This window comes from Ovis aries, chromosome 2 (genome assembly GCF_016772045.2).
Source record: "Ovis aries strain OAR_USU_Benz2616 breed Rambouillet chromosome 2, ARS-UI_Ramb_v3.0, whole genome shotgun sequence".
In the NCBI taxonomy this organism is placed as follows: Eukaryota; Metazoa; Chordata; class Mammalia; order Artiodactyla; family Bovidae; genus Ovis; species Ovis aries.
In genome coordinates this window covers 20,652,805-20,678,378 of record NC_056055.1, presented here as the reverse complement: position 1 = coordinate 20,678,378, position 25,574 = coordinate 20,652,805, and positions in this window count along the sequence as shown.

Sequence of the window (25,574 nt, the reverse complement as noted above, 5' to 3'; positions counted from 1 at the left end):
AGCTTTTATCACAAATTACTATTGATGAATACATCTTTTATTTTGAAGGTAGAAGTAAAATGATTTGTGAAGGAAGAATAACTGGGGAGATGCTGAAGAACAGAGAATACTGAGAAGGTGAAAGCTATAGAGCAAGCAATGAAAGTCAGCGTTTCCCTGGTGGCTCAGTGGTCAATAATCCCCCTGCCAATGAGAATACTCAGGTTGGATACCTGGATCAGGAAGGTCCCCTGGAGAGGGAAATAGCAACCCACTCCAATCTTCTTGCCTGGAAAATGCCATGGACAGCGGAGCCTGTGGGGCTACAGTTGGCTACAGTTCACAGGTTCACGAAAGAGTCAGACACAACTTAGTGACCAAATCACAACAAGATCAAACAATGAAAGCTAATTAGAAAACTCCACTCTTTGATGCTTGATATCATCATTTATACTTTATACTTAAATACTAAATATTATGCATCAACCAGCCAATTAATCATACCTAGCCTCACATGGCCCAGATAACTAAAGAAATAGGACAAATAATAAAATAAGAAAATTATGTGATGTTTTATATATCTATATTTTTGATTCATCAAGTGCTGAGAAACAGATTAGGTATAAGACACAGATTAAGCTTCAGTTCAGTTCAGTCACTCAGTCGTGTCTGACTCTTTGCAACCTCATGAACTGCAGCATGCCAGGCCACCCTGTCCATCACCAACTCCCAGAGTTCACTCAGACTCACACCCATCGAGTCAGTGATGCCATCCAGCCATCTCATCCTCTGTCGTCCCCTTCTCCTCCTGCCCCCAATCCCTCCCAGCATCAGAATCTTTTCCAATGAGTCAGCTCTTCACAGGAGGTGGCCAAAGTACTGGAGTTTCAGCTTTAGCATCATTCCTTCCAAAAAACACCCAGGACTGATCTCCTTCAGAATGGACTGATTGGATCTCCTTGCAGTCCAAGGGACTCTCAAGAGTCTTCTCCAACACCACAGTTCAAAAGCATCAATTCTTTGGTGCTCAGCTTTCTTCAGAATCCAACTCTCACATCCATACATGACTACGGGAAAAACCATAGCCTTGACAAGATGGACCTTTGTTGGCAAAGTAATGTCTCTGCTTTTCAATATGCTATCTAGGTTGGTCATAAATTTCCTTCCAAGGAGTAAGCATCTTTTAATTTCATGGCTGCAATCACCATTGGCAGTTGCGATTTTAATGAAGCATGACGTCATGATATTAACAACTACGTTTTTCAATAATTATTTCTCTAATCATCGTATGCTAAGCAAAATGTCTCATGGAAGTTGAACTTCCAAGAGTATTCCAAAACTCGAGATTCTATGGGACTACTGCTAGACTCTATTTTATTTTCTCACGAAGAAACTACCGGACAGGTTAACAAAATTTGCAAAATCATCAATTAGGTGAAGACAAGCCTAAAACCTTTTGCAAAATATGTATACTTTAGCTACATGATAATAAAATAAATCCTCATCAGTGTACTACATGTAAGTAGTGCACTACATGAACTTATTTATAAAAACTGTACTTCACAATTCTTGCCATCTCAATATCTGTTATATTTTCTTCCTCACAAGTATTAGTGTATGTTGGGCTGAGATCTCACACTGAGTTCTGGTTCAGACATTTTTCAGTTTTATAACTGTTCTTCTTTTTCTTTTGGAAGGTAATTTATACCCTTGGAGTCAGAGCTGAGTCAAACATATACTTTAAAATCTTTTTTTTGTTTGTTTGTTTTTTTTTTTTCCACTCAAAAACTTAGCAATTTTACATTTAGTTCATTTAATAAAATGCTTTCCAGGACTCATTTTTTTTGGCCTATATTTACTTACTTTTAGTGAGTATGTGGCTTTATTTTTGTTTTGATCTTTTGTTTTTTTGTAGATAGTTTTGGGTATCACTTTCTCTAAGAAAAGTGTTTTCCAGTTATTCCTACATGATACTCTGAAATAGACCTTATATTTTCTTCCTCAGTGGCTTAATGTTAAACTTTTTCCATGTACAAAATTATCTTTTGGGGGACCATTTTTTGGCTTAGCACATAATGCTAACCCAGTTTAATTATTTCTATTCATTATTTTTCATTTCCAAACATATTCTCCAGCTGATGGTTTTTGGCATTTATATTTCCATTTTAATTTTATTTTTTGATTATCACTTGCATAGCAAATCTTGAGCTATGCTTATTTTTTCTGTATGGTTATTTTATTTTTATGGCTTTATTATTCTTTTTCATCCTTTTAGAATATGCACCAACAGAGAAGTAGGTGTCTCTCTTTCAAAAGTGTATATTCTTCTATAGCAATAAAAAAAATCTTTCAACTAGCAATTACTATAGTTTTTTGAAGGTCATTGAGGTAAATACATACATGTATATACAAATACATTTGCAAATAGCCATTAATATTTTAAATTTATTTATTGTATATCTTTTACCCTAAAGTAATATGCTAAAAGTAAGTGCAAGATATATTATCATACTAATACACTAAGTAAAAATATTCCTCTTTATTTCTTTTAAAACTGAAAGCAGATAAAATATATTACATAGGTAACAGAATATATAAATAAAATTTATTGTTGATAAATTTAAGAAAAAAAATCTGACATACATTAATGATTCAGATGATAGTACTATTCTTCTCATATATCAGGGAATTTTACCAGTGTATATACTGTTTACAGACTGTTAGAAACAAATCAGCACATTAAAAATATCTGCCCTTTTCATATAAAAGAAATGCAATTTCATATGTTATAAAATTCACCTTCCACTTACAAGAAGGTGTGCTTTCAGTGCTCTTTGAACTATATAATGCTGCCTTCTAGTTATTTTTAGTTATCATTATATTTTAGTTAATTACACTGTTATATTTTAGCTAATTTTAAATTATGTATATACTAAATTAAAATTTATAAAGTCTCTTTTGGACTGTAAGAATACATATGTGAACAAGTCACAGAACTTATTCTCAGAGTGTTAAAAAGTCATAAATGATTCTAGGAACTGCAGTCCTTTTTTTCATTTGTTTTTGCATTTTGTCTCTAGGAGGGATGGTGCTTAAACCTTGTGTAAATGTTCATAGCCAAGGCAATGATGTTTAGATGCTACAAGGGGACAAACTGCCACATTTTTTTATTGTGGCATTAGAGTTCTAAAAGACCCACAAGCTATATCGTGTCCAGTATTTAAGAATATTATAAATGTGATTCTCTATAAGATCAATGATACAACCCAGTTTTTATTCTGTCTCCATGTCTCATATAGATAATAATACCATATATCACAAAGATTTTGGTAATTATTCTTCAAAAGTCATATCTTCAAAGGTGAGAGGTGGAAAAAAAAATCAACACTTTACTCCATTTATAACCCATTAAAGGTTGATTTTGTTTTTTGTTTATCCTGTTCCTTTTTGATCTGGGTAGAAACAGACTGTATTTTGAGATTTTGTCAAAAAATATTATCTTCAATCTCCTCCATTAGTTATAAAATTACACTTTTTAAATTTCTTTTTATTTCTTTTTTTTCCTGACCTTTATTTTTACTTTACAATACTGTATTGGTTTTGCCATACATTGACATGAATCCACCACGGGTGTACATGCAATCCCAAACATGAACCCCCCTCCCACATCCCTCCCCACAACATCCCTCTGGGTCATCCCCGTGCACCAGCCCCAAGCATGCTGTATCCTGCATCGGACATAGACTGGCGATTTGATTCTTACATGATAGTATACATGTTTCAATGCCATTCTCCCAAATCATCCCACCCTCTCCCTCTCCCTCTGAGTCCAAAAGTCCACTATATACATCTGTGTCTTTTTTGCTGTCTTGCATACAGGGCCATCATTGCCATCTTTCTAAATTCCATATATATGTGTTAGTATACTGTATTGGTGTTTTTCTTTCTGGCTTACTTCACTCTGTATAATCGGCTCCAGTTTCATCCATCTCATCAGAACTGATTCAAATGTATTCTTTTTAACAGCTGAGTAATACTCCATTGTGTATATGTACCACAGCTTTCTTATCCATTCATCTGCTGATGGACATCTAGGTTGTTTCCATGTCCTGGCTATTATAAACAGTGCTGTGATGAACATCGGGGTACATGTGTCTCTTTCAATTCTGGTTTCCTCGGTGTGTATGCCCAGAAGTGGGATTGCTGGGTCATAAGGTAGTTATATTTGCAAAATTTTAAGGAATCTCCACACTGTTCTCCATAGTGGCTGTACTAGTTTGCATTCCCACCAACAGTGTAGGAGGGTTCCCTTTTCTCCACACCCTCTCCAGCATTTATTGCTTGCAGATTTTTGGATCGCAGCCATTCTGACTGGTGTGAAGTGGTACCTCATTGTGGTTTTGACTTGCATTTCTCGAATAATGAGTGATGTTGAGCATCTTTTCATGTGTTTGTTAGCCATCCATATGTCTTCTTTAGAGAAATGTCTATTTAGTTCTTTGGCCCATTTTTTGCTTGGGTCATTTATTTTTCTGGAATTGAGTTGCATAAGTTGCTTGTATATTTTTGAGATTAGTTGTTTGTCAGTTGCTTCATTTGCTATTATTTTCTCCCATTCAGAAGGCAGTCTTTTCACCTTGCTTATATTTTCCTTTGTTGTGCAGAAGCTTTTAATTTTAATTAGATCCCATTTGTTTATTTTTGCTTTTATTTCCAGAATTCTGGGAGGTGGATCATAGAGGATCCTGCTGTGATTTATGTCTGAGAGTGTTTTGCCTATGTTCTCCTCTAGGAGTTTTATAGTTTCTGGTTTTACATTTAGATCTTTAATCCATTTTGAGTTTATTTTTGTGTGCGGTATTAGAAAGTGATCTACAAATTCAATGCAATCCCTATCAAGCTACCAGCCATATTTTTCACAGAACTAGAACAAATAATTTCAAGATTTGTATGGAAATACAAAAAACCTCGAATAGCCAAAGCAATCTTGAGAAAGAAGAATGGAACTGGAGGAATCAACTTGCCTGACTTCAGGCTCTACTACAAAGCCACAGTCATCAAGACAGTATGGACCCCAATGTTCATCGCAGCACTGTTTATAATAGCCAGGACATGGAAACAACTTAGATGTCCATCAGCAGATGAATGGATAAGAAAGCTGTGGTACATATACACAATGGAGTATTACTCAGCCGTTAAAAAGAATTCATTTGAATCAGTTCTGTTGAGATGGATGAAACTGGAGCCGATTATACAGAGTGAAGTAAGCCAGAAAGAAAAACACCAATACAGTATACTAACACATATATATGGAATTTAGGAAGATGGCAATGACGACCCTGTATGCAAGACAGGGAAAGAGACACAGATGTGTATAATGGACTTTTGGACTCAGAGGGAGAGGGAGAGGGTGGGATGATTTGGGAGAATGACATTCTAACATGTATACTATCATGTGAATTGAATCGCCAGTCTATGTCTGACGCAGGATGCAGCATGCTTGGGGCTGGTGCATGGGGATGACCCAGAAAGATGTTATGGGGAGGGAGGTGGGAGGGGGTTCATGTTTGAGAATGCATGTAAGAATTAAAGATTTTAAAATTTAAAAAAGAAAAAAATAAATAAATAAAATAAAATTAAAAAAAAAAAAAAGACAGTATGGTACTGGCACAAAGACAGACATATAGATCAATGGAACAAAATAGAAAGCCCAGAGATAAATCCACACACCTATGGACACCTTATCTTTGACAAAGGAGGCAAAATATACAATGGAGTAAAGACAATCTCTTTAACAAGTGCTGCTGGGAAAACTGGGAAACCACTTGTAAAAGAATGAAACTTTTTTATTTCTTAAAGAGTAATATTTTCTAATATTTTTGTAAGAGCAGTTCTGATTGAGATACAGAAGTTCCTCCTCTCCTTCCCTTTGGAAATTTTACTGTGACATGATCTCCCCAGTTTTCTGTTAAACAGTTCAGCAGAATTATATTCATGCAGTCATACTGCCATTTGTCTATCTTAAGGGTATCTGAATATGAGAACACTCACTCACACACACAGACAGACACACACACACACACATACACATACACATATACTACTTTAAAGCTTATGACACTGTTTTAATATTAGAAAACAGAATTATCTCCATTTGAAAAGAATGTACATTGCTTTAAAGAACATACTATTCTTGAGACATAAATCAATTTTTGAAAATGGTTTAAATGTTAACATCTAGTAAATTACAGTTAATTGCTAAGTAAAGCAAGCACATGTCCTCCCACACGTGATTTGTTTAAAAACAGAATGCAGCTAATTACACACAACTATTACAATTATCTAAGAGCTGAAATATTTATCAGTTCAGTTCAATTCAGTTCAGTTGCTCAGTCGTGTCCGACTCTTTGCGACCCCATGAATCCCAGTACGCCAGGCCTCCCTGTCCATCACCAACTCTATATTTAAACTAATTATTCTCTTGGCTAATATCTAGAAATGTTAGCTATAATCTGCCTTATAAAACAGCATTTATGGTGTTAAAATAGTTTATTTACTAACTATAACCAACATTTCATTTAAGCAGTGATTTGAAGATTTATTTCAAGGTGATCCATATGATTAGTAAAATCAATTTCTTTAAAGAAACTAGTTTGTGTCTTAATATTAGTGATATACTCTGTAAAGTTGCCATTATTCCTATTATACTATGCGGAACCTTGCTGTTTGGGTGTGAAAAGCCGTTCAGAAACAAAAGTGTGCCTCTCTTATATTCCTTTCCTATTCCTACTCCTCTAGATATTATTTTGTGAGATAACATCCTTCCCACTTAAAATCTACCCACTTAGGTAGAAAACCTGAAGTGTTTATTATGGTTCTATCTTGCTTTGGATCCTTTTCTTTTGTTATTATCTGTTTCATAAGTTTGCCACTTATCAGAATCGTTGGTGCCTTAGTTCATTTGCATTCTTATAGCAGAATACCATATTCTGGGTCACTTGCAAACATTAGATATTTATTACTCACAATTCTGAAGGCCAGGAAGTCCTACATCAAGGTGTCAGCAGATTTTAACTTTGAGGGGTTATCTCAGCTCAGAACGCACCTTACATTGTCTTCTGACAAGTGAGTGAATCTGATTCGAATCATACAAGATGGGGAAGGCACCGATAAGCAACATGAGCATGCATGATTGGGTGGGTGAATCACTTAAATGCTGTACTCTACAAAACCAGCCTTACCAGTATAGCCTTAGTTTATTATTATAAAAATAATTGCATATTATTTTAATTTTTTTAATTTTATTTTAATTTTTAATTTTTAATTTTAATTTTTTTCTCAATGGTGGTAATGAACTGGAACTGAGCCAACCACATATATTATTTCACAATCCCTGTGAAAAGCAGTACTCATAGGCATATAGGATGGTTAGAATTTTCCAGGGTTCAGGAAACTTAGCAAAGTCAAGGAGAGTAGATGACGAATATTTTTTAGAACAATAGACCAACTTACTTGAAAACTGTGTTATTACCTTCTATTAATAAATTTTGAACTCAATTATGATTAGCTAATATGGTCAGCTTTCATGGTCAGCTTCTTACTGAAAGGTAGAAACTTTCTTTCCTTTAGTTGTGTTGAAAACAAGTGAAATTATTGCTTTTTGCCTGCATTCAAAAGCAAATATGAAGATTTCACTTCCATATTTTCTATGTGTAGATCATCTATGTTAACAAAACTAGCACTATTCATAAAAGGAAAATGATGACATTTCTGATTTATTCACATCATACTGTGAGCATGTTAGTGTCAAATTTCCCATCACTTTAATCAATAGTTTTTTTTTTTTTTTTTTTCTGTCTTGGGAACACAAGCAGTTTAGGCAAGTTGACAAGTATTTCAGATGTTTGATGCCTCTCTTTTCTCAGATCCTGTTTGTTTTTTATCAATAATATTACTTACTTTATACATATTTAAATACTGACTCATATAGAATGGAGAATAGACACAAAGGGCCTCCAAATCACATTGTAAAGGAATGAAGGAGAATTCTGATAAATAAAATGCCATTAAAAATGCTGTGTCCATATTCACTACTCTGAGGAGTACAATGACGAAATGGCAAGGAAACATTGACTAGGACACAGTGTCATAAAGACTTACTTCGTATTGTCAGAAGTAGTTATTTTTATTGATGAACTGCCACCTGTCAGCAACATCAATGTGGCCGATTATATTTATATTGATATAATGAATTGTTGCCCTTAAACCTAGGCCTTTGTATCATAAGTTATAAGGTGCAAATAAAGACATGACAAAATGGAAATAACATTATAGCTACATGCATAATGGTAGAATCAACATGCATATAATTTTACCACAAAAAAAAATTAAATGTGAAGTCATCACCCTAACTTTAAAACAGGACAGGTTGAGATTGGGCTATCATATTATTGAGAAAGTAAATTTCTAGGTAGGTTGATAAGTAGTCCGGTATCCCCAAGGCAGAGAGAGGGGCCTGAGGCTCTTGAGAGAAGATAGAGGTCTGGAATTCTCAAGGAGAAAAGGACAAACTTTTTTTTCTTCTACATTCCTTAGTCTTAGTCACATAAAATGTCTTTTTTTTTTTTTTTTAAGCCTGGAGCTAATGACTATATAACAAAAGAATTCAGTTTTAATTCTGTACTAAGGATTATATGACAACAATGTATCCTGCTTGAGGACAGTTTCTGTTTCTTAAAAAACTTCTAACTAATCCTGTTATTGTAAAGTGTATATTATGGGAAAGGGTCTGGTAAGATCTTTCTATTGTTTGGTCTAACCGTTCCAAATAGGAAAAAGAGTATGTCAAGGCTGTATATTGTCACCCTGCTTATTTAACTTATATGCAGAGTACATCATCAGAAACGATGGGCTGGAAGAGGCACAAGTTGGAATCAAGATTGCTGGGAGAAATATCAATAACCTCAGATATGCAGATGACACCACTCTTCAGGCATAAAGTGAAGAGGAATTAAAAAACCTCTTGATGAAAGTGAAAGAAAAGAGTGAAAAAGTTGGCTTAAAGCTCAACATTCAGAAAACGAAGATCATGGCATCTGGTCCCATCACTTCACGGGAAATAGATGGGGAACCAGTGTCAGACTTTATTTTGGGGGGCTCCAAAATCACTGCAGATGGTGACTGCAACCATGAAATTAAATGACGCCTGCTCCTTGGAAGGAAAGTTATGACCAACCTAGATAGCATATTCAAAAGCAGAGGCATTCCTTTGCTGACTAAGGTCCGTCTAGTCAAGGCTATTTTTTTCCAGTAGTCATGTATGGATGTGAGAGTTGGACTGTGAAGAAAGCTGAGCACCGCAGAATTGATGCTTTTGAACTGTGGTGTTGGAGAAGACTCTTGAGAGTCCCTTGGACTGCAAGGAGATCCAACAAGTCCATTCTGAAGGAGATCAACCCTGGGATTTCTTTGGAAGGAATGAAGCTAAAGCTGAAACTCCAGTACTTTGGACACCTCATGCGAAGAGTTGACTCATTGGAAAAGACTGTGATGCTGGGAGGGATAAGGGGCAGGAGGAGAAGGGGAGGACCGAGGATGAGATGGCTGGATAGCATCACTGACTCGATGGACGTGAGTCTGAGTGAACTCTGGGAGTTGGTGGTGGACAGGGAGCCCGGGTGTGCTGCGATTCATGGGGTTGCAAAGAGTCAGACATGCCTGAGCTACTGAACTGAACTTAATCCTATTAATTGTACAATATGGGGAAGACTGTACACATGGACATCACCAGATCATCAATACCAAAATCAGATTGATTATATTCTTTGCAGCCAAAGATGGAGAAGAATTATATAGTCAGCAAAAATAAGACTGGAGCTGACTGTGGCTCTGATCATGAACTCCTTATTGCAAAATTCAGACTTAAATTGAAGAAAGTGGGGAAAACCATTAGACCATTCAGGTATGATAAGGGATTAGATCTGATAGATAGAGTGTCTGTTTAACTACAGACAGAGGTTCATGGCATTGTACAGGAGGCAGGGATCAAGACCATCCCCAAGAAAAAGAAATGCAAAAAGGCAAATGGTTGTCTGATGATGCCTTACAAATAGCTGAGGAAAGAAGAGAAGGGAAAGGCAAAGGAAGGGAAAGATATTCCCATTGGAGTGCAGAATTCCAAATAATAGCAAGGAGAGGCAAGTCTTTTTCAGTGATCAATGCAGAGAAATAGAGGAAAGCAATAGAATGGGAAAGACTAGAGATCTCTTCAAGAATGGGCACAGTAAATGACAGAAATGATATGGACCTAACAGAAGCAGATATTAAGAAGAGATGTTAAGAATACACAGAAGAACTATACAAAAAAAGATGTTCATGACCCAGATAACTTCAATGGTGTGATCACTAACCTAGAGCCAGGCATCCTAGAATATGAAGTCAAGTGGTCATTAGGAAACATCACTATGAACAAAGTGAAGCTGATGGAATTATAGTTGAGCTATTTCAAATCCTAAAAGATGATGCTGTGAAAGTGCTGCACTCAATATGCCAGCAAATTTGGAAAACTCAGCAGTGGCCACAGAACTGGCAAATGTCAGTTTTCATTCGAATCCCAAAGAAATGCAATGTCAAAGAATGCTCAAACTATTGTACAATTGCACTTATCTCACATTCTAGTAAAGTAAAGCTCAAAATTCTCCAAGCCAGGCTTCAACAGTATGTGAACTGTGAACTTTCAGATGTTCAAATTGGATTTAGAAAAGGCAGAGGAATCAGAGATCAAATTGCCAATGTCCTTTGGATCATCAGAAAAGCAAGAGAGTACCAGAAAAATATCTACTTCTGCTTTATTGACTACATCAAAGCCTTTGACTGTGTGGGTCACAACAAACTGTGGAAAATTCTTAAACAGATGGGAATACCAGAGCATTTTACCTGCCTCTTGAGAAATCTGTATGCAGGTCACTAAGCAACAGTTAGAACTGAACATGGAACAACATATTGGTTCCAAATCAGGAAAGAAGCATTTCAAGGCTGTATATTGTCACCCTGCTTATTTAACTTATATGTGGATTATATCATGCAAAATGTGGGGCTGGATGAAGTACAAGCTGGAATCAAGATTGCTGGGGAAATATCAATAATCTCAGATATGTAGATGACACCACCCTTAAGGCAGAAACAAAGAGGAACTGTAGAGCCTCTTGATGAAAGTCAAAGAGGAGAGTGAAAAAGTTGGCTTAAAACTCAGTATTCAGAAAACAGCGATCATGGCATCTGATCCCATCACTGCATGGCAAATAGATGGGGAAACATTGGAAAAAGTGACAGACTTTATTTTTGGGGGGCTCCAAAATCACTGCAGATTGTGACTGCAGCCATGAAATTAAAAGACACTTGCTCTTGGAAGAAAAGCCATGACCGACCTAAACAACATATTAAAAAGCAGAGATATTACTTTGCCAACAAAGGTCCAACTAATCAAAGCTATGATTTTTCCATAGCATCACTGACTCAATGGACGTAAGTTTGAGTAAGCTCTGGAAGTTGGTGATGGATAGGGAAGGCAGGGAAGCCTGGCTTGCTGCAGTCAATGGGGTTGCAAAGAGTCGGACATGACTGAGGAACTGAACTGAACTCAAATCTGTTTTTTAAAATGTAAAGTATGGGAGGTGGTCTGTTAAGATCTTTACAATCTTTAAATATTCTTTTGATTTAATGTAATAACCAATTTAAAAAGTCTACCTCCCTTACTAGGACTAGAGAGTGGGCACTCTCTGCCTCCTTCTGATGTCTATGTCAGAAGCTTTCTCTGTCCCTTTTCACTGTAACAAAACTTCTGCCACACAAGAGCCTTGAGTGTTCAAGCCTGGTCTCTGGTCCCAAAGCTAAATCTTCTTTGCAGATCACGAATCTGACATCAATCACCGTAAGCTATCATTACCAACCACATAAGGTAAGGAAGATGTTCCCAAATTACTGAAGATTCCTAATACATTTTCTGCTTAAAATTAGACTCAGGTATGCTTTGATTAGAATTTTTACAGAGAATACTGCAAATTGAAATTAACTGCACCCAAACTAACAAAAAAATTGCTAAGAACTCTCAGGGATTACATAAGTGATAGAAAGATCACAAATATACCACAGACAACCGCTTAACCAGTCAATCCTAAAGGAAATCAGTCCTGAATATTCATTGGAAAGACTGATATTGAAGCTGAAACTCCAATACTTTGGCCACGTGATGTGAAGAGCAACTCATTTTAAAAGACCCTGATGCCGGGAAAGATTGAAGGCCAGAGAAGAGGGCAACAGAAGATGAGATGGTTGGAGGGCATCACTGACTCAATGGACATGGGTTTGAGTGAACTCCGGGAGTTGGTGATGGACAGGGAGGCCTGGTGTGTTGCAGTCCATGTGGTTGCAAAGAGTCGAACATGACCTAGTGACTGAACTGAACTGAACCACTTAACAAGTTAGCAGAGATCTATATTGGAAACGAATTATATTTGCTTTCCTTTGAGTAAAATGGAAAAAAAATTGAATGCTACCAAATATAGTTGTAATATATACTAGCTGGGTTTTCTAAGAACTTATAAGATAATTGATGAGAAAGATTTTTATAATCTTTAAGTGCTATAAAAGAAAAGTTTGTAAGAGATTAAACATGTTAAAATGGGATTTTGCACATAGTTGTGTCCATTTCCTGATTAGACAATTTTCCTCTCCCCAAGAAAAGTGATACTTGATTGCTAAACAGTATGTTATTTTTATATATTTCTATTGTTAATCATGGTGAAAAAATACTGGAAGTGAAATTTCTTCAAAGGATAGGTAGCGTTTTTAAAATTCTCTTGTGAAATATTTGGAACATGATGTACAAATGCTATAAACTGAACAAGATTGATCCTTTTGAAAACACTTATTTCATGGAAATCTTTAAAAAATTATCATGCTATTATTAGTATGAGGTCATTAATTCACAGATGCTCTAGTATACTCAATTGCCTGAAGCTAGAATAAAAGTTAAAGCCAGAAGTTACACTCTTCACTTACATACTGAAATTAAATTTGCCTTTTGTTTGATTGCAATTCTCAGAGAAAAGTATATTAGCCAAAGTAGACTCACTTAAGTGAGAACTTAAATATTGATTAAACTAGTGATTGTCCTCATCTAAACTATTTAACTTTTAAATAATTTGCTACACAGTTAGACTCAAATAGTAGTTAAAAGGGACAGTTACAGACAGTTCTGAAGATGCTAGTACCCATTCTTCAGATATCCACATGGCTCAGTTCAGTTCAGTTCAGTCACTCAGTCGTGTCCAACTCTTTGCAACCCCATGAATCGCAGCACGCCAGGCCTCCCTGTCCATCACCATCTCCCGGAGTTCACTCAGACTCACGTCCATCAAGTCAGTGATGCCATCCAGCCATTTCATCCTGGGTCGTCCCCTTCTCCTCCTGCCCACAATCTCTCCCAGCATCAGAGTCTTTTCCAATGAGTCAGCTCTTCGCATGAGGTGTCCAAAGTACTGGAGCTTCAGCTTTAGAATCATTCCTTCCAAAGAAATCCCAGGGCTGATCTCCTTCAGAATGGACTTGTTGGATCTCCTTGCAGTCCAAGGGACCCTCACCTCAAGAGTCTTCTCCACAGTTAAAATGCATCAATTCTTCGGCACTCAGCCTTCTTTACAGTCCAACTCTCACATCCATACATGACCACAGGAAAAACCAGAGCCTTGACTAGACGGACCTTAGTCAGCAAAGTAATGTCTCTGATGTTGAATATACTATCTAGGTTGGTCATAACTTTTCTTCCAAGGAGTAGGCGTCTTTTAATTTCATGGCTGCAGTCACCATCTGCAGTGATTTTGGAGCCCCTCAAAATAAAGTCTGACAGTGTTTCGACTGTTCCCCCATCTATTTCCTATGAAGTGATGGGACCAGATGCCATGATCTTTGTTTTCTGAATGTTGAGCTGTAAGCCAACTTTTTCACTCTCCTCTTTTACTTTCATCAAGAGGCTTTTAGTTCCTCTTCACTTTCTGCCATAAGGGTGGTGTCATCTGCATATCTGAGGTTATTGATATTTCTCCTGCCAATCTTGATTCCAGCTTGTGTTTCTTCCAGTCCAGCGTTTCTCATGATGTACTCTGCATATAAGTTAAATAACCAGGGTGACAATATACAGCCTTGACATACTCCTTTTCCTATTTGGAACCAGTCTGTTCCATGTCCAGTTCTAACTGTTGCTTTCAGAATTTTCCACAGTTTATTGTGATCCACTAAAAGCCTTTGACTGTGTGAATCACAATAAACTGTGGAAAATTCTGAAAGAGATGGGAATACCAGGCCACCTAACCTGCCTCTTGAGAAACCTGTATGCAGGTCAGGAAACAACAGTTAGAACTGGACAGAAGAACTGTACAAAAAAGATCTTCACAACCCAGATAATCATGATGATGTGATCACTCATCTAGAGCCAGACATCTTGGAATGTGAAGTCAAGTGGGCCTTAGAAAGCATCACTATGAACAAAGCTAGTGGAGGTGATGGAATTCTGGTTGAGCTGTTTCAAATCCTGAAAGATGATGCTGTGAAAGTGCTGCACTCAATATGCCAGCAAGTTTGGAAAACTCAGCAGTGGACACAAGACTGGAAAAGGTCAGTTTTCATTCCAATTCCAAAGAAAGGCAATGCCAAAGAATGCTCAAACTACCCCACAATTGCACTCATCTCACATGCTAGTAAAGTAATGCTCAAAATTCTCCAAGCCAGACTTCAGCAATACATGAACTGTGAACTCCCTGATGTTCCAGCTGGTTTTAGAAATGGCAGAGGAACCAGAGGTCAAATTGCCAACATCCACGTGGCTAATTCCCTCATTTTCTTTAGTTCTTTATTCAAATGTAGTCTTATCATTGCATGTACTCTGTATGAAATAGCAACCCTATTCTCACCAATCAACAGTCAATCAACTGTCTTTATTTTAATCTTGTTTTAAGTGTCATCATGTATTTGTTTGTTTTTATTTTCTCTGTCCATATAAGAATGAACATTGCAGAAAGGCATAGACTTTCCCGGTTTGGATCACTGTATTTCCCCATAACCTACACTAGCACTGGACCAATGGCAGTGCTCTATTAACATTTGTTGAATGAAGGAATGAATAAATGAATCTTTAATAATATTTTCTGTCCTCAACTATTATTCTTCTGTTTTTCAGTCCTTTCTTTCTTGTTTCCCTGATACGTTGGCCCTAAAAAGATCACTTTTATTTACCAAACAGTCTTAAGATTTTTCAAAAGATTTATGACATTCTATAGCAATATTTGATAAAGATAAAAGTCCGGCTGTCTGGGGATAAGTCAGGAATGATTCATGAGATTCTTTAATTTTTCTACACTAAGTTTAACCTCAAAGATAACTGAATGAAGGAAGACCTTGGGAAGAGAATCACTAGGGATTAAAGTGTGTTCAGTGTAATTTTCAGTGTTTATCACTATTTGTCTTCTTATAATATGTAAAACTAATAAAGGCATATTTTGAAACACTATGATGACTACCTGATAGATGATCACTGTTATGCTAAAGTATTTAACAATTATTGTGGTAAAAATACTTATTGTGAGGCCTCTGAACAAAGTTAGAAGTGAACAATAAAGTATTAATTATAGACACAATGTTGTGGAGAAGATCACTAGAAATCATTCATTATTCATCTTGTATAACTGAAACTTTATACATGGGGACAGCAAATGGGAACAACAAATTCTCATTTTCCTCTCTTGTCAGCTCCTGAAAACCACCATTATACGTCTGTTTCTATGAGTGTGACTATTTTAGACACATCATATAAGTGGAATCGTGCTATATTTATTCTTCTATGACTGGTTTATTTTATTTAGCATAATGCCCTCTAGGTTTATCTACATTGCTTCATATAGTAGGATTCCCTCCTTGTTTAAATCTGAAAAACATCCCATTATATGTATATGCCACATTTTATTTATTCATTCTTCTGTTAATGGACATTTAGGATGCTTCCTTATCTTAACCATAATGAATAATGCTGCAAGAGTGCAGGTATGTCTTCAAGAGCCTGGTTAAAATTATTTTGTATGTATATCCTGAAGTGGGATTTCTGGATTTATGATAACAATTCTGTTTTAATTTTTTGAGGACTATCCATACTATTTTCTATAGTGGATCCATTGTTTTATGTTTCTACCAACAGTGCCCAAGGATTCCCTTTTCTCCATACCCTTGCATACATTTTTATTTTTTGTTACATTTTTTAAAATTTAAATTTATTTATTTTATTTGCAGGCTAATTACTTTACAATATTGTATTGGTTCTTCCACACATCAACATGAATGCGCCACGGGCATACACGTGTTCCCTATCCTGAGCCCCCCTCCTGCCTCCCTCAGCATACCATCCCTCCCAGTCATCCCAGTGCATCAGCCCCAAGCATCCTTTATTGAACCTGGACTGACGATTCATTTCTTATACAATATTATACATGTTTCAGTGCCATTCCCCTAAATCGTCCCACCATGTCCCACAGAGTCCAAAAAACTGTTCTATACATCTGTGTCTCTTTTGCTGTCTCTCATACAGGGTTATCATTACCATCTTTCTAAATTCCACATATATATTTTATATTTTGCTGTTTCTTTTTTATAATAACCTTCCCAACAAGTGAAGGTAGTACTTCATTGTGGTTTTGATTTGCATTTCCCTGATGATGTTGAATACCTTTTCATGTATCTATAGATCATTTGTATGTCTCTTTTTGAAAATATCTCTATTCAAGTCTTTTGCCTATTTTGAACATTTTGTGGCTTTTTTCTTCTGATGTTGAGTTATATAAATTCCTTTTACATTTTGGATATTAATCCCTTATCAGAAATATGGTTTGCAAATATTTTCTCCCACTTCCTTATAGATAGTTCATTGTTAGTGTATGGAAACACAATTTATTTTTGTATGTTGATTTTGCATACTGAAATTTTACTGAATTATTTTATTAATCCTCTTTTCAATTTTCAGCATGTAAGACCATGTCTTGTACAAACAGAAATAATTATTTTTTCCTTTCTGATTTGAATATCTTTATTTCTTTTTCTTGTTTAATTGCTCTGGCTAGAACCTTCAGTACTATGTTGAATAGAAGTTGCACAAATCTTTGTTTTTTATTTTAAAGGAAAATAATCCACTTTCCCACCATTGGTTATGATGTTAGATATATGTTTTTCATACATGGCTTTTATTATCTTAAGGTAAATTCTTTCTGTATGTTTGTTCAGGGTTTTTATAATAAAATAGTGTTAAATTTTGTCAAATATCTTTTTAGCATCCATGTAATTTTTATCTTTCATTCTGTTAATGTGGTATATTGGATTATTTGATTTGCATATGTTGACATATCCTTGCATTCCTGGGCTAACTCCCACTTGGTCATAGTGTACAGGGTATAATCTTTTTAATGCACTTTTGAATTGGAGTTACTAGTATTTTGATGAGGATTTTTGCATTCATGTGCATCAGAGATATTGACCCATGATTTTCTTTTCTTATCTGGCTTTGGTAAGAAAGCTATAGAAAGAGTTACAATGTATTCCCTCTTCTTCAAGTTTTTAGACAAACTTGAGAAGAATTATTGCTAATATTTTTAATTCTCATTAGAATTCACCAGTGAAGCCATTTGGCCCTGGGCTTCTCTATTTTGAGAGGTTTTGATGACGGATTCACTCTATTATCCACTATTTATCTGCGAACACTTTCTATTTCTTTATTATTCATTCTTAGTTTAATGTTTATAGGAATTTGTCTATTCCTTCTAGTTTATATTGGGTGATCTATAATGATTTATAGTAGTTTCTTAGGACCATTTTAATTTCTATGACATTAGTTGTAATATTTCTTTATTATTTTTGAGTCTTTTCTCTTCTTTCATTAATTTTATATCATATTTATAAAAAACTATGAAGGGTATGCAATTTTATATTACTTGCTGTTGTTGTTCAGTCACTCAGTCGTGTCTGACTCTTTGTGACCCCATGGACTGCAGCATGCCAGGGTTCTCTGTCCTTCACTATCTCCCAGAGTTGCTCAAATGCATGTCCATTGAGTTGGTGACATTATCTAACCATCTCCTCTTCTGCTGTTCTCTTCTCCTTTTGCTTTCAATCTTTCCCAGCATCAAGGTCTTTTCTGATGAGTCAGCTCTTCACATCAGGTGGACAAAGTATTGGAGCTTCCTTGTTATTCGTTGGAACCCTGCATTCAGTTGGGTGTATCTTTCCCTTTCTCCCTTGCTTTTTGCTTCTCTTCTTTCCTCAGCTATTTGTAAAGTCTCCTGAGACAACCACTTTGCCTTCTTGCAGTTCTTTTTCTTTGGGATGGTTTTCATCACTGCCTCTTGTACAATGTTATGAACCTCTGTTCATAGTTATTCAGGCACTCTATCTATCAGATCTAATCTCTTGAATTTATTCATCACTTCCACTGTATAATCATATGGGATTTGATTTAGGTCACAACTGAATGGCTTTCATGGTTTTTCCTTCTTTCTTTAGTTTAAACCTGAATTGTGCAATGAGGAGCTCACGATCGGAACCATAGTCAACTCCACGTCTTGTTTTTAGTGTCTGTATAGAGCTTCTCCATCTTTGCCTGTAAAGAATAAAGTCAACTTGATTTCAGTTTTGATCATCTGGTGATTCCCATGTGTAGAGTCATCTCTTGTGTTGTTGAAAAAGGGTGTTTACTATGACCAATATTCTCTCTTGACAAAATTTATAACCTGATAAGTTAGCCTATTACTACTTTAATGATGCAGACAGAAGACATGAGAGTTCTAGGTCAAAGATAAAAACAGTTTATTTCTCATAACCTTATAGTAATAATATCTAGTACCTCAAGCCCCTATTCCTATAGGGTGAAAAAGACAGGAGCCAAATGATGTCACTATAGAGAGTGATATACATGACAGAAGAAAAGCCCTGAGGTTAAAAATCCCAAATATTTTATGATGATCAGTGAGAATTTTTGCCCTTGGCATAGAAAGAACATTATCTTTAGAATACTATAAAGGAAGCATCCCTCATCTTTGTTCCAAAAGAATACATTCTCTCTGGTTGTTTTCCACACAAATAGCATTGAAAGTATAGTCTGAAAAGGATGACAATCTATGCCTCTGCTTTCAAGATCTTTAGAAATTCAAGAAACCCTTGTCAAATTGTCTCGCAATAATTTCCACCTTCTTTTCCTATACTATCTTGAACTTTAGGTGAATTTTCCCATTAGTGCAATACTCTTTCAGCCACTTTAATTAAACTGACTGACAGAAGCAGGGGAAAAGTCCACTTATCTTATCTCAAATAGCATTTAATTAGGATTACTACCAATAGGAATCTAAGCATCAAGATAAAGCTAACCTGTAGTAGTGACCTGAACCATATCCCTTACAATCTCCAACCACCACTCCGGAACCTGGCCAGCTGAACTAATCCTCTGTCACCATAAAAAATTAGTGTGTGCTTTAGAAAGCCAGATGACTTTCCCTTTAAAACTTTGCTATGACCTTTATTCCTTTTCTGAGGCATTAATCCTGATCATCAGTTTCAGAATTTATATTTTCACTCAAATAAAGTAAGCTTAGGTCAATTCTATTTTCCAGAACAAATATGAAAAGTAAGTTAAAGTTAGTTTGGTTGTCTTCTAGAGCCTAGGTAACCCCACTGATTTGTTATTGTTGTTTGGTTGCTAAGTCATGTCTGACTCATTCCATTGACTACTTTGGTTCAAGTGAGGGAACATTTTTATATCTTTTCTAATTAGATGGTTCCCATTGTAGGGATAACTTCCCATAGTTTACATAAATATCAAGTAAATTATACCTTCAGAAAGCTCCCCTGAGTAACCAAGAACTTCCTCATTTTGAGGAGCCCTCCCCACTTATCTCAGGAATATATAATCTATTAGTGGCATTTTCTTAAACATTTGAAGGTTTCTTATTACTAAAAAGTAGAAATCAGATTATTTTCAGGAGGAAATTAAAGTAACATCTGTGATTCTACAGAAGTAAAGTCAAATGTGCACATGGTACCTTTGGAAAGAAACTGTTATTTTTACTAATCGGGATCCACAAGTGGTACCTAAATAAGTTGGGCAGATTGAGTGTCACCAATATGGCCTCCAGGAAAATTAGCTGGTCTTGGGGTCCTAGTTAAGTTTGAATAAGTGAATCTAACCCTTGTTTTCATACTGTTCATGGGGTTCTCAAGGCAGGACAAAGATGGGCTCGATAAAGGACAGAAATGGTATGGACCTAACAGAAGCAGAAGATATGGCAAGAATACAGGGAAAAAATGTACAAAAAAGATCTTCACAACCTAGATAATCATGATGATGTGATCACTAATCTAGAGCCAGACATCTTGGAAAGTGAAGTCAAGTGGGCCTTAGAAAGCATCACTATGAACAAAGCTAGTGGAGGTGATGACATTCCAGTTGAGCTGTTTCAAATCCTGAAAGATGATGCTATGAAAGTGCTGCACTCAATATGCCAGCAAGTTTGGAAAACTCAGCAGTGGCCTCAGGACTGGAAAAGTTCAGTTTTCATTCCAATTCCAAAGAAAGGCAATGCCAAAGAATGCTCAAACTACCCCACAACTGCACTCATCTCACATGCTAGTAAAGTAATGCTCAAAATTCTCCAAGCCAGGCTTCAGCAATACATGAACTGTGAACTCCCTGATGTTCCAGCTGGTTTTAGAAAAGGCAGAGGAACCAGAGATCAAATTGCCAACATCTGCTGGATCATGGAAAAAGCAAGAGAGTTGCAGAAAAACATCTATTTCTACTTTATTGACTATGCCAAAGCCTTTGACTGTGTGAATCACAATAAACTGTGGAAAATTCTTCAAGAGATGTGACTACCAGACCACCTGACCTGCCTCTTGAGAAATCTATATGCAGGTTAGGAAGCAACAGTTAGAAGTGGATATGGAACAACAGACTGGTTCCAGATAGGAAAAGGAGTACATCAAGGCTGAATATTTTCACCCTGCTTATTTAACTTATATGCAGAGCACATCATGAGAAACACTGGACTGGAAGAAGCACAAGCTGGAATCAAGATTGCCAGGAAAAAAATCAATAACCTCAGATATGCAGATGACACCACCTTTATGGCAGAAAGTGAAGAGGAGCTAAAAAGCCTCTTGATGAAAGTGAAAGAGGAGAGTGAAAAAGTTGGCTTAAAGCTCAACATTCAGAAAACGAAGATCATGGCATCCGGTCCCATCACGTCATGGGAAATAGATGGGGAAACAGTGGAAGCAGTGTCAGACTTTATTTTGGGGGGCTCCAAAATCACTGCAGATGGTGACTGCAGCCATGAAATTAAAAGATGCTTACTCCTTGGAGGAAAAGTTATGACCAATCTAGATAGTATATTCAAAAGCAGAGACATTACTTTGCCGACTAAGGTCCGTCTAGTCAAGGCTATGGTTTTTCCTGTGGTCATGTATGGATGTGAGAGTTGGACTGTGAAGAAGGCTGAGCGGTGAAGAATTGATGCTTTTGAACTGTGGTGTTGGAGAAGACTCTTGAGAATCCCTTGGACTGCAAGGAGATCCAACCAATCCATTCTGAAGGAGATCAGCCCTGGGACTTCTTTGGAAGGAATGATGCTAAAGCTGAAACTCCGGTACTTTGACCACCTCATGCGAAGAGTTGATCATTGGAAAGGACTCTGATGCTGGGAGGATTTAGGGGCTGGAGGAGAGGGGGATGACCGAGAATGAGATGGCTGGGTGGCATCATGGACTCAATGGATATGGGTCTGAGTGAACTCTGGGAGATGGTGATGAACAGGGAGGCCTGGCGTGCTGTGATTCATGGGGTCGCAAAGAGTCGGATGTGACTGAGCAACTGAACTGAACTGAACTGAACTGAACCCTTGTTTTTGCAGGGGCTTACTGAGACCAATGAGTGTAACCTGTCCTGTGTTTCTATAATACCAGTTAATTACATTTGTCCATTTCACTAAAGACTGCTATAGTTGTTAAGTTTTGGATGTGAAAGTTGCAGGAGCTAGGGTTATCCCTTGTAGTTATGAATAGACTTTTTAGTATGATTAAATTAAACTACTACTACTTTTTTTTACTACTCAACCGAAAAGAAAAACAAAATAATGCTCTTTGCAGTAAGATGGATGCAACTAGAGATTATCACACTAAGTGAAATCAGAAAAGACAAATACCATATGACACCACATATGTGTGGAATCTAAAATATCTAAAATATGACAAAAATAAGCTTGTGTGCAAAACAGAAACAAATTAAACAAACAGAGAGAATAGACTTGTGGTTTCCAAGGGGAAGGTGGTGGAGGCAGGGATGAAGTAGGAGGTGGGGGTTAGCAAATGTAAGCTACTATATACAGAATGGATACACAGCAAGGTTCTACTGTATAACACAGAGAACCATGTTCAATATCCTATGATAAACCACGATGGAAAAGAATGTTAAAAAAATGTATATCTGTGTGTATGTGTGTATATATAGTTAGCTAGTTAGTTAGTTCAGTGGCTCAGTCATGTCAGACTCTTTGCAACCCCATGAATCACAGTATGCCAGGCCTCCCTGTCCATCACCATCTGCCGGAGTTCACTCAGACCCACATCCATCAAGTCCATGATGCCATCCAGCCATCTCATTCTCGGTCGTCCCCTTCTCCTGCCCCCCAATCCCTCCCAGCATCAGAGTCTTTTCCAATGAGTCAGCTCTTCGCATGAGGTGGCCAAAGTACTGGAGCTTCAGCTTTAGCATCATTCCTTCCAAAGTAATCCCAGGGTTGATCTCCTTCAGAATGGACTGGTTGGATCTCCTTGTTGTGTGTATAACTGAATTACTTTGCTTATTGTACAACAGAAATTAACAACATTGAAAATCAACTATAATTCAATTTAAAAAGGACCAAATCTTATCATTGTAAAATAATGATTTTTACAATTCATTCTGGTAGGTTATGCTAGATCCAGCTGTCATTAAAATTAATGGCCTTGCAACAGTTTGGAAAAGTCATACTGGGGTGTCTTCCTTCATGAGGAAGTCTCCGGAAGCTATTCTAAAGAGAAAGATAGTCAATATTTCTCACTTTATCTTCCAAGATTTGAGATATCTTCTCCCCAAGTGACAGGGATATTCCTCCTCTCCCTCCACCACCAAAGTATAGGTATATTTCATTACATTAGCTGTAAGTTTACCTTTTATCCCAATAACCCCTACTTGCACACAGGGTCAGGTAGGAGTGAGATGAATGTATTTTAGTAAGATGAACAGAGATTCATTGTATCCCCTCTTTGGCTCAAATGAACCACTATAGGGGAATTTAGCAAGCAGTATACTCAAACAAGGGGTCTTTATCTTTAATGATATTGTCAGCATGACAAGAGAATTCAGGTGGCAGAACCAGCCTTAAGTGTGAATTTTTGAGCCCTCCTTTGTTGTCCAGCCACACAGAGTGCTCCAACCAGACCACTTTAGGGTTGCTATTAAGGGAAAAAATAAGCTGCATGCCAAGAAATAGTCAATGTAGAATTTTGAATTTTTAAAGTTGGTCTATATAAAACCTATTCTTTTAATATTCATCATTATCTAGAAAATGGTCTAAAGGAAATGATCCTTTTCTGCTGGAAGCAGCCACATCCAGGGCCCACACTGCTTTACTAAGCAGAACGAATCAGAGGAAGTGAATGAGGTATAGTGGGAAATATTTTAAGGTAGCCATTCTAATGCTAAATGATATCAGATATCTGTGAATGATAAGAATGAGGGAAGGCTTATTGAATAGTTTGTCTATCAGTCGTTTTGAGTGGCTTTTTCTCACCATTGTCAGAGTGCTAAAGGTCCAGAAAGCCAAATAAAGGTTCAGCTGTTTCAATCACCAAAAGAATTCAGCCAAATTCAGTTTATCAAACCAGAGTATGCCACAACTTAATCAGAAAAGTGTCAACAGTGATATCAAAGCAAAAAATTTCAATGGACAAAGTTAACATGTAAGGAATATTTAATTCAAGGCTACTGCAATAGCCAAGAGAAGTCAGAACACAGTGCAAATTTAAATCTACCAAAATAAAGGGAAGGAGAGTTTTTGAGAGTATTCTCAGGGTATCCTAGGCCATTTGTGTTTGCTAACTGGCTTTACCCAAAAGAAAAACAAATTTCTTCTATCTTAATAACAAAAAATAACTTTACAACTTGGAGTTAGGTATTCCTTGAAATAAAGTTCCTACCTTCACAAAGAATAGGAGATAGGGAGCTATCTTTCTTGATGGTTACATTTCAAGGGGAGGGCTCTTAAATTCTCAAGAAAGGAGGGAAGGAGGCTTGCACTCTTGAGAAAAAGTGAAGTCACTCACTTGTGTCCGACTGTTTGTGACCTCATGGACTGTAGCCTACCAGGCTCCTCTGTCCATGGGATTTTCCAGGCAATAGTACTGGAGTGGATTGCCATTTCCTTCTCCAGGGGATCTTCCCAACCCAGGGATCAAACCCAGATCTCCCACATTGTAGACAGACACTTTACTGTCTGAGACACCAGGGAAGTCCACTCTTGAGAAGGAGGCTTTATTTATTTATTTTTTTTTACATCTCAAAGAGGCAGAGATAGGGTTTACAATAACACATTTCTAAAGTAAACACCGTCAGCAAAGGGAGGGAATTTAGGCCATCTGGATTCAGTATGGTAAGAAGGAGGTCAGGGAAGACAAGAAGAAATCTGTCTAAACTTTAGTCAAGCCATCTTGGTCAGTGGTGACCAGAACCAATAGTCCAGGAATGGGCCAAAACTCTGAGGTAGTCAGTCTACTGAGATGAGCCAAGATCTATGGTTTATTCATAATTGCCCCTCTCAGAGTGGTATCAGTCAACTTTGGCCTGGAGTTCTAAGTTAGGCAATTCAGGGTATCCTCTGCAGCAGAAACATAACATATTTATTTATTTATTTATTTATTGATTGATTGAGTCCATGTATTATGGTAGATACATTTCTATGTCTGGTATAATATTAGATCTAGGCAGCAATGGTGGCAATCCCAGTGTTGTAAGCTTAGTCAGAAACTAGATTCTGATGGGTCTTATCAGGAAACATAGCCTTACTGGCCATGGGCATGTACCTGAGTGGTCCAGACAGTTCAATTAGCAGCTACGATTTGTCTCAATCATTCCTTCCCCAATAAAAGGACTGCTTTATTCTGCCTCTAAGTAGTATTTCAAGTAGAAGACCAAATAGTTAAGCTTTTGTCAACCTTTGAGCTATTCCCACTGAACAGAATAAGCATGTCTATTTTCAGTTCTGAATAGCTTGTATTAGGCAGAACTGTAGCAGCCTAAGAGACATCACTGGGTTTCAGCTTAGCGTCCCTTGAGGCTCAAATGGTAAAGAATCTGCCTGCAGTGTGGGAGACCCAGGCTTGATCCCTTGATCATGAAGAAGACCTTGGAGAAGGAAATGGCAATCCACTCCAGTATTCTTGCCTAGGGAATTTCATGGCCAGAGGAGCCTGGCGGG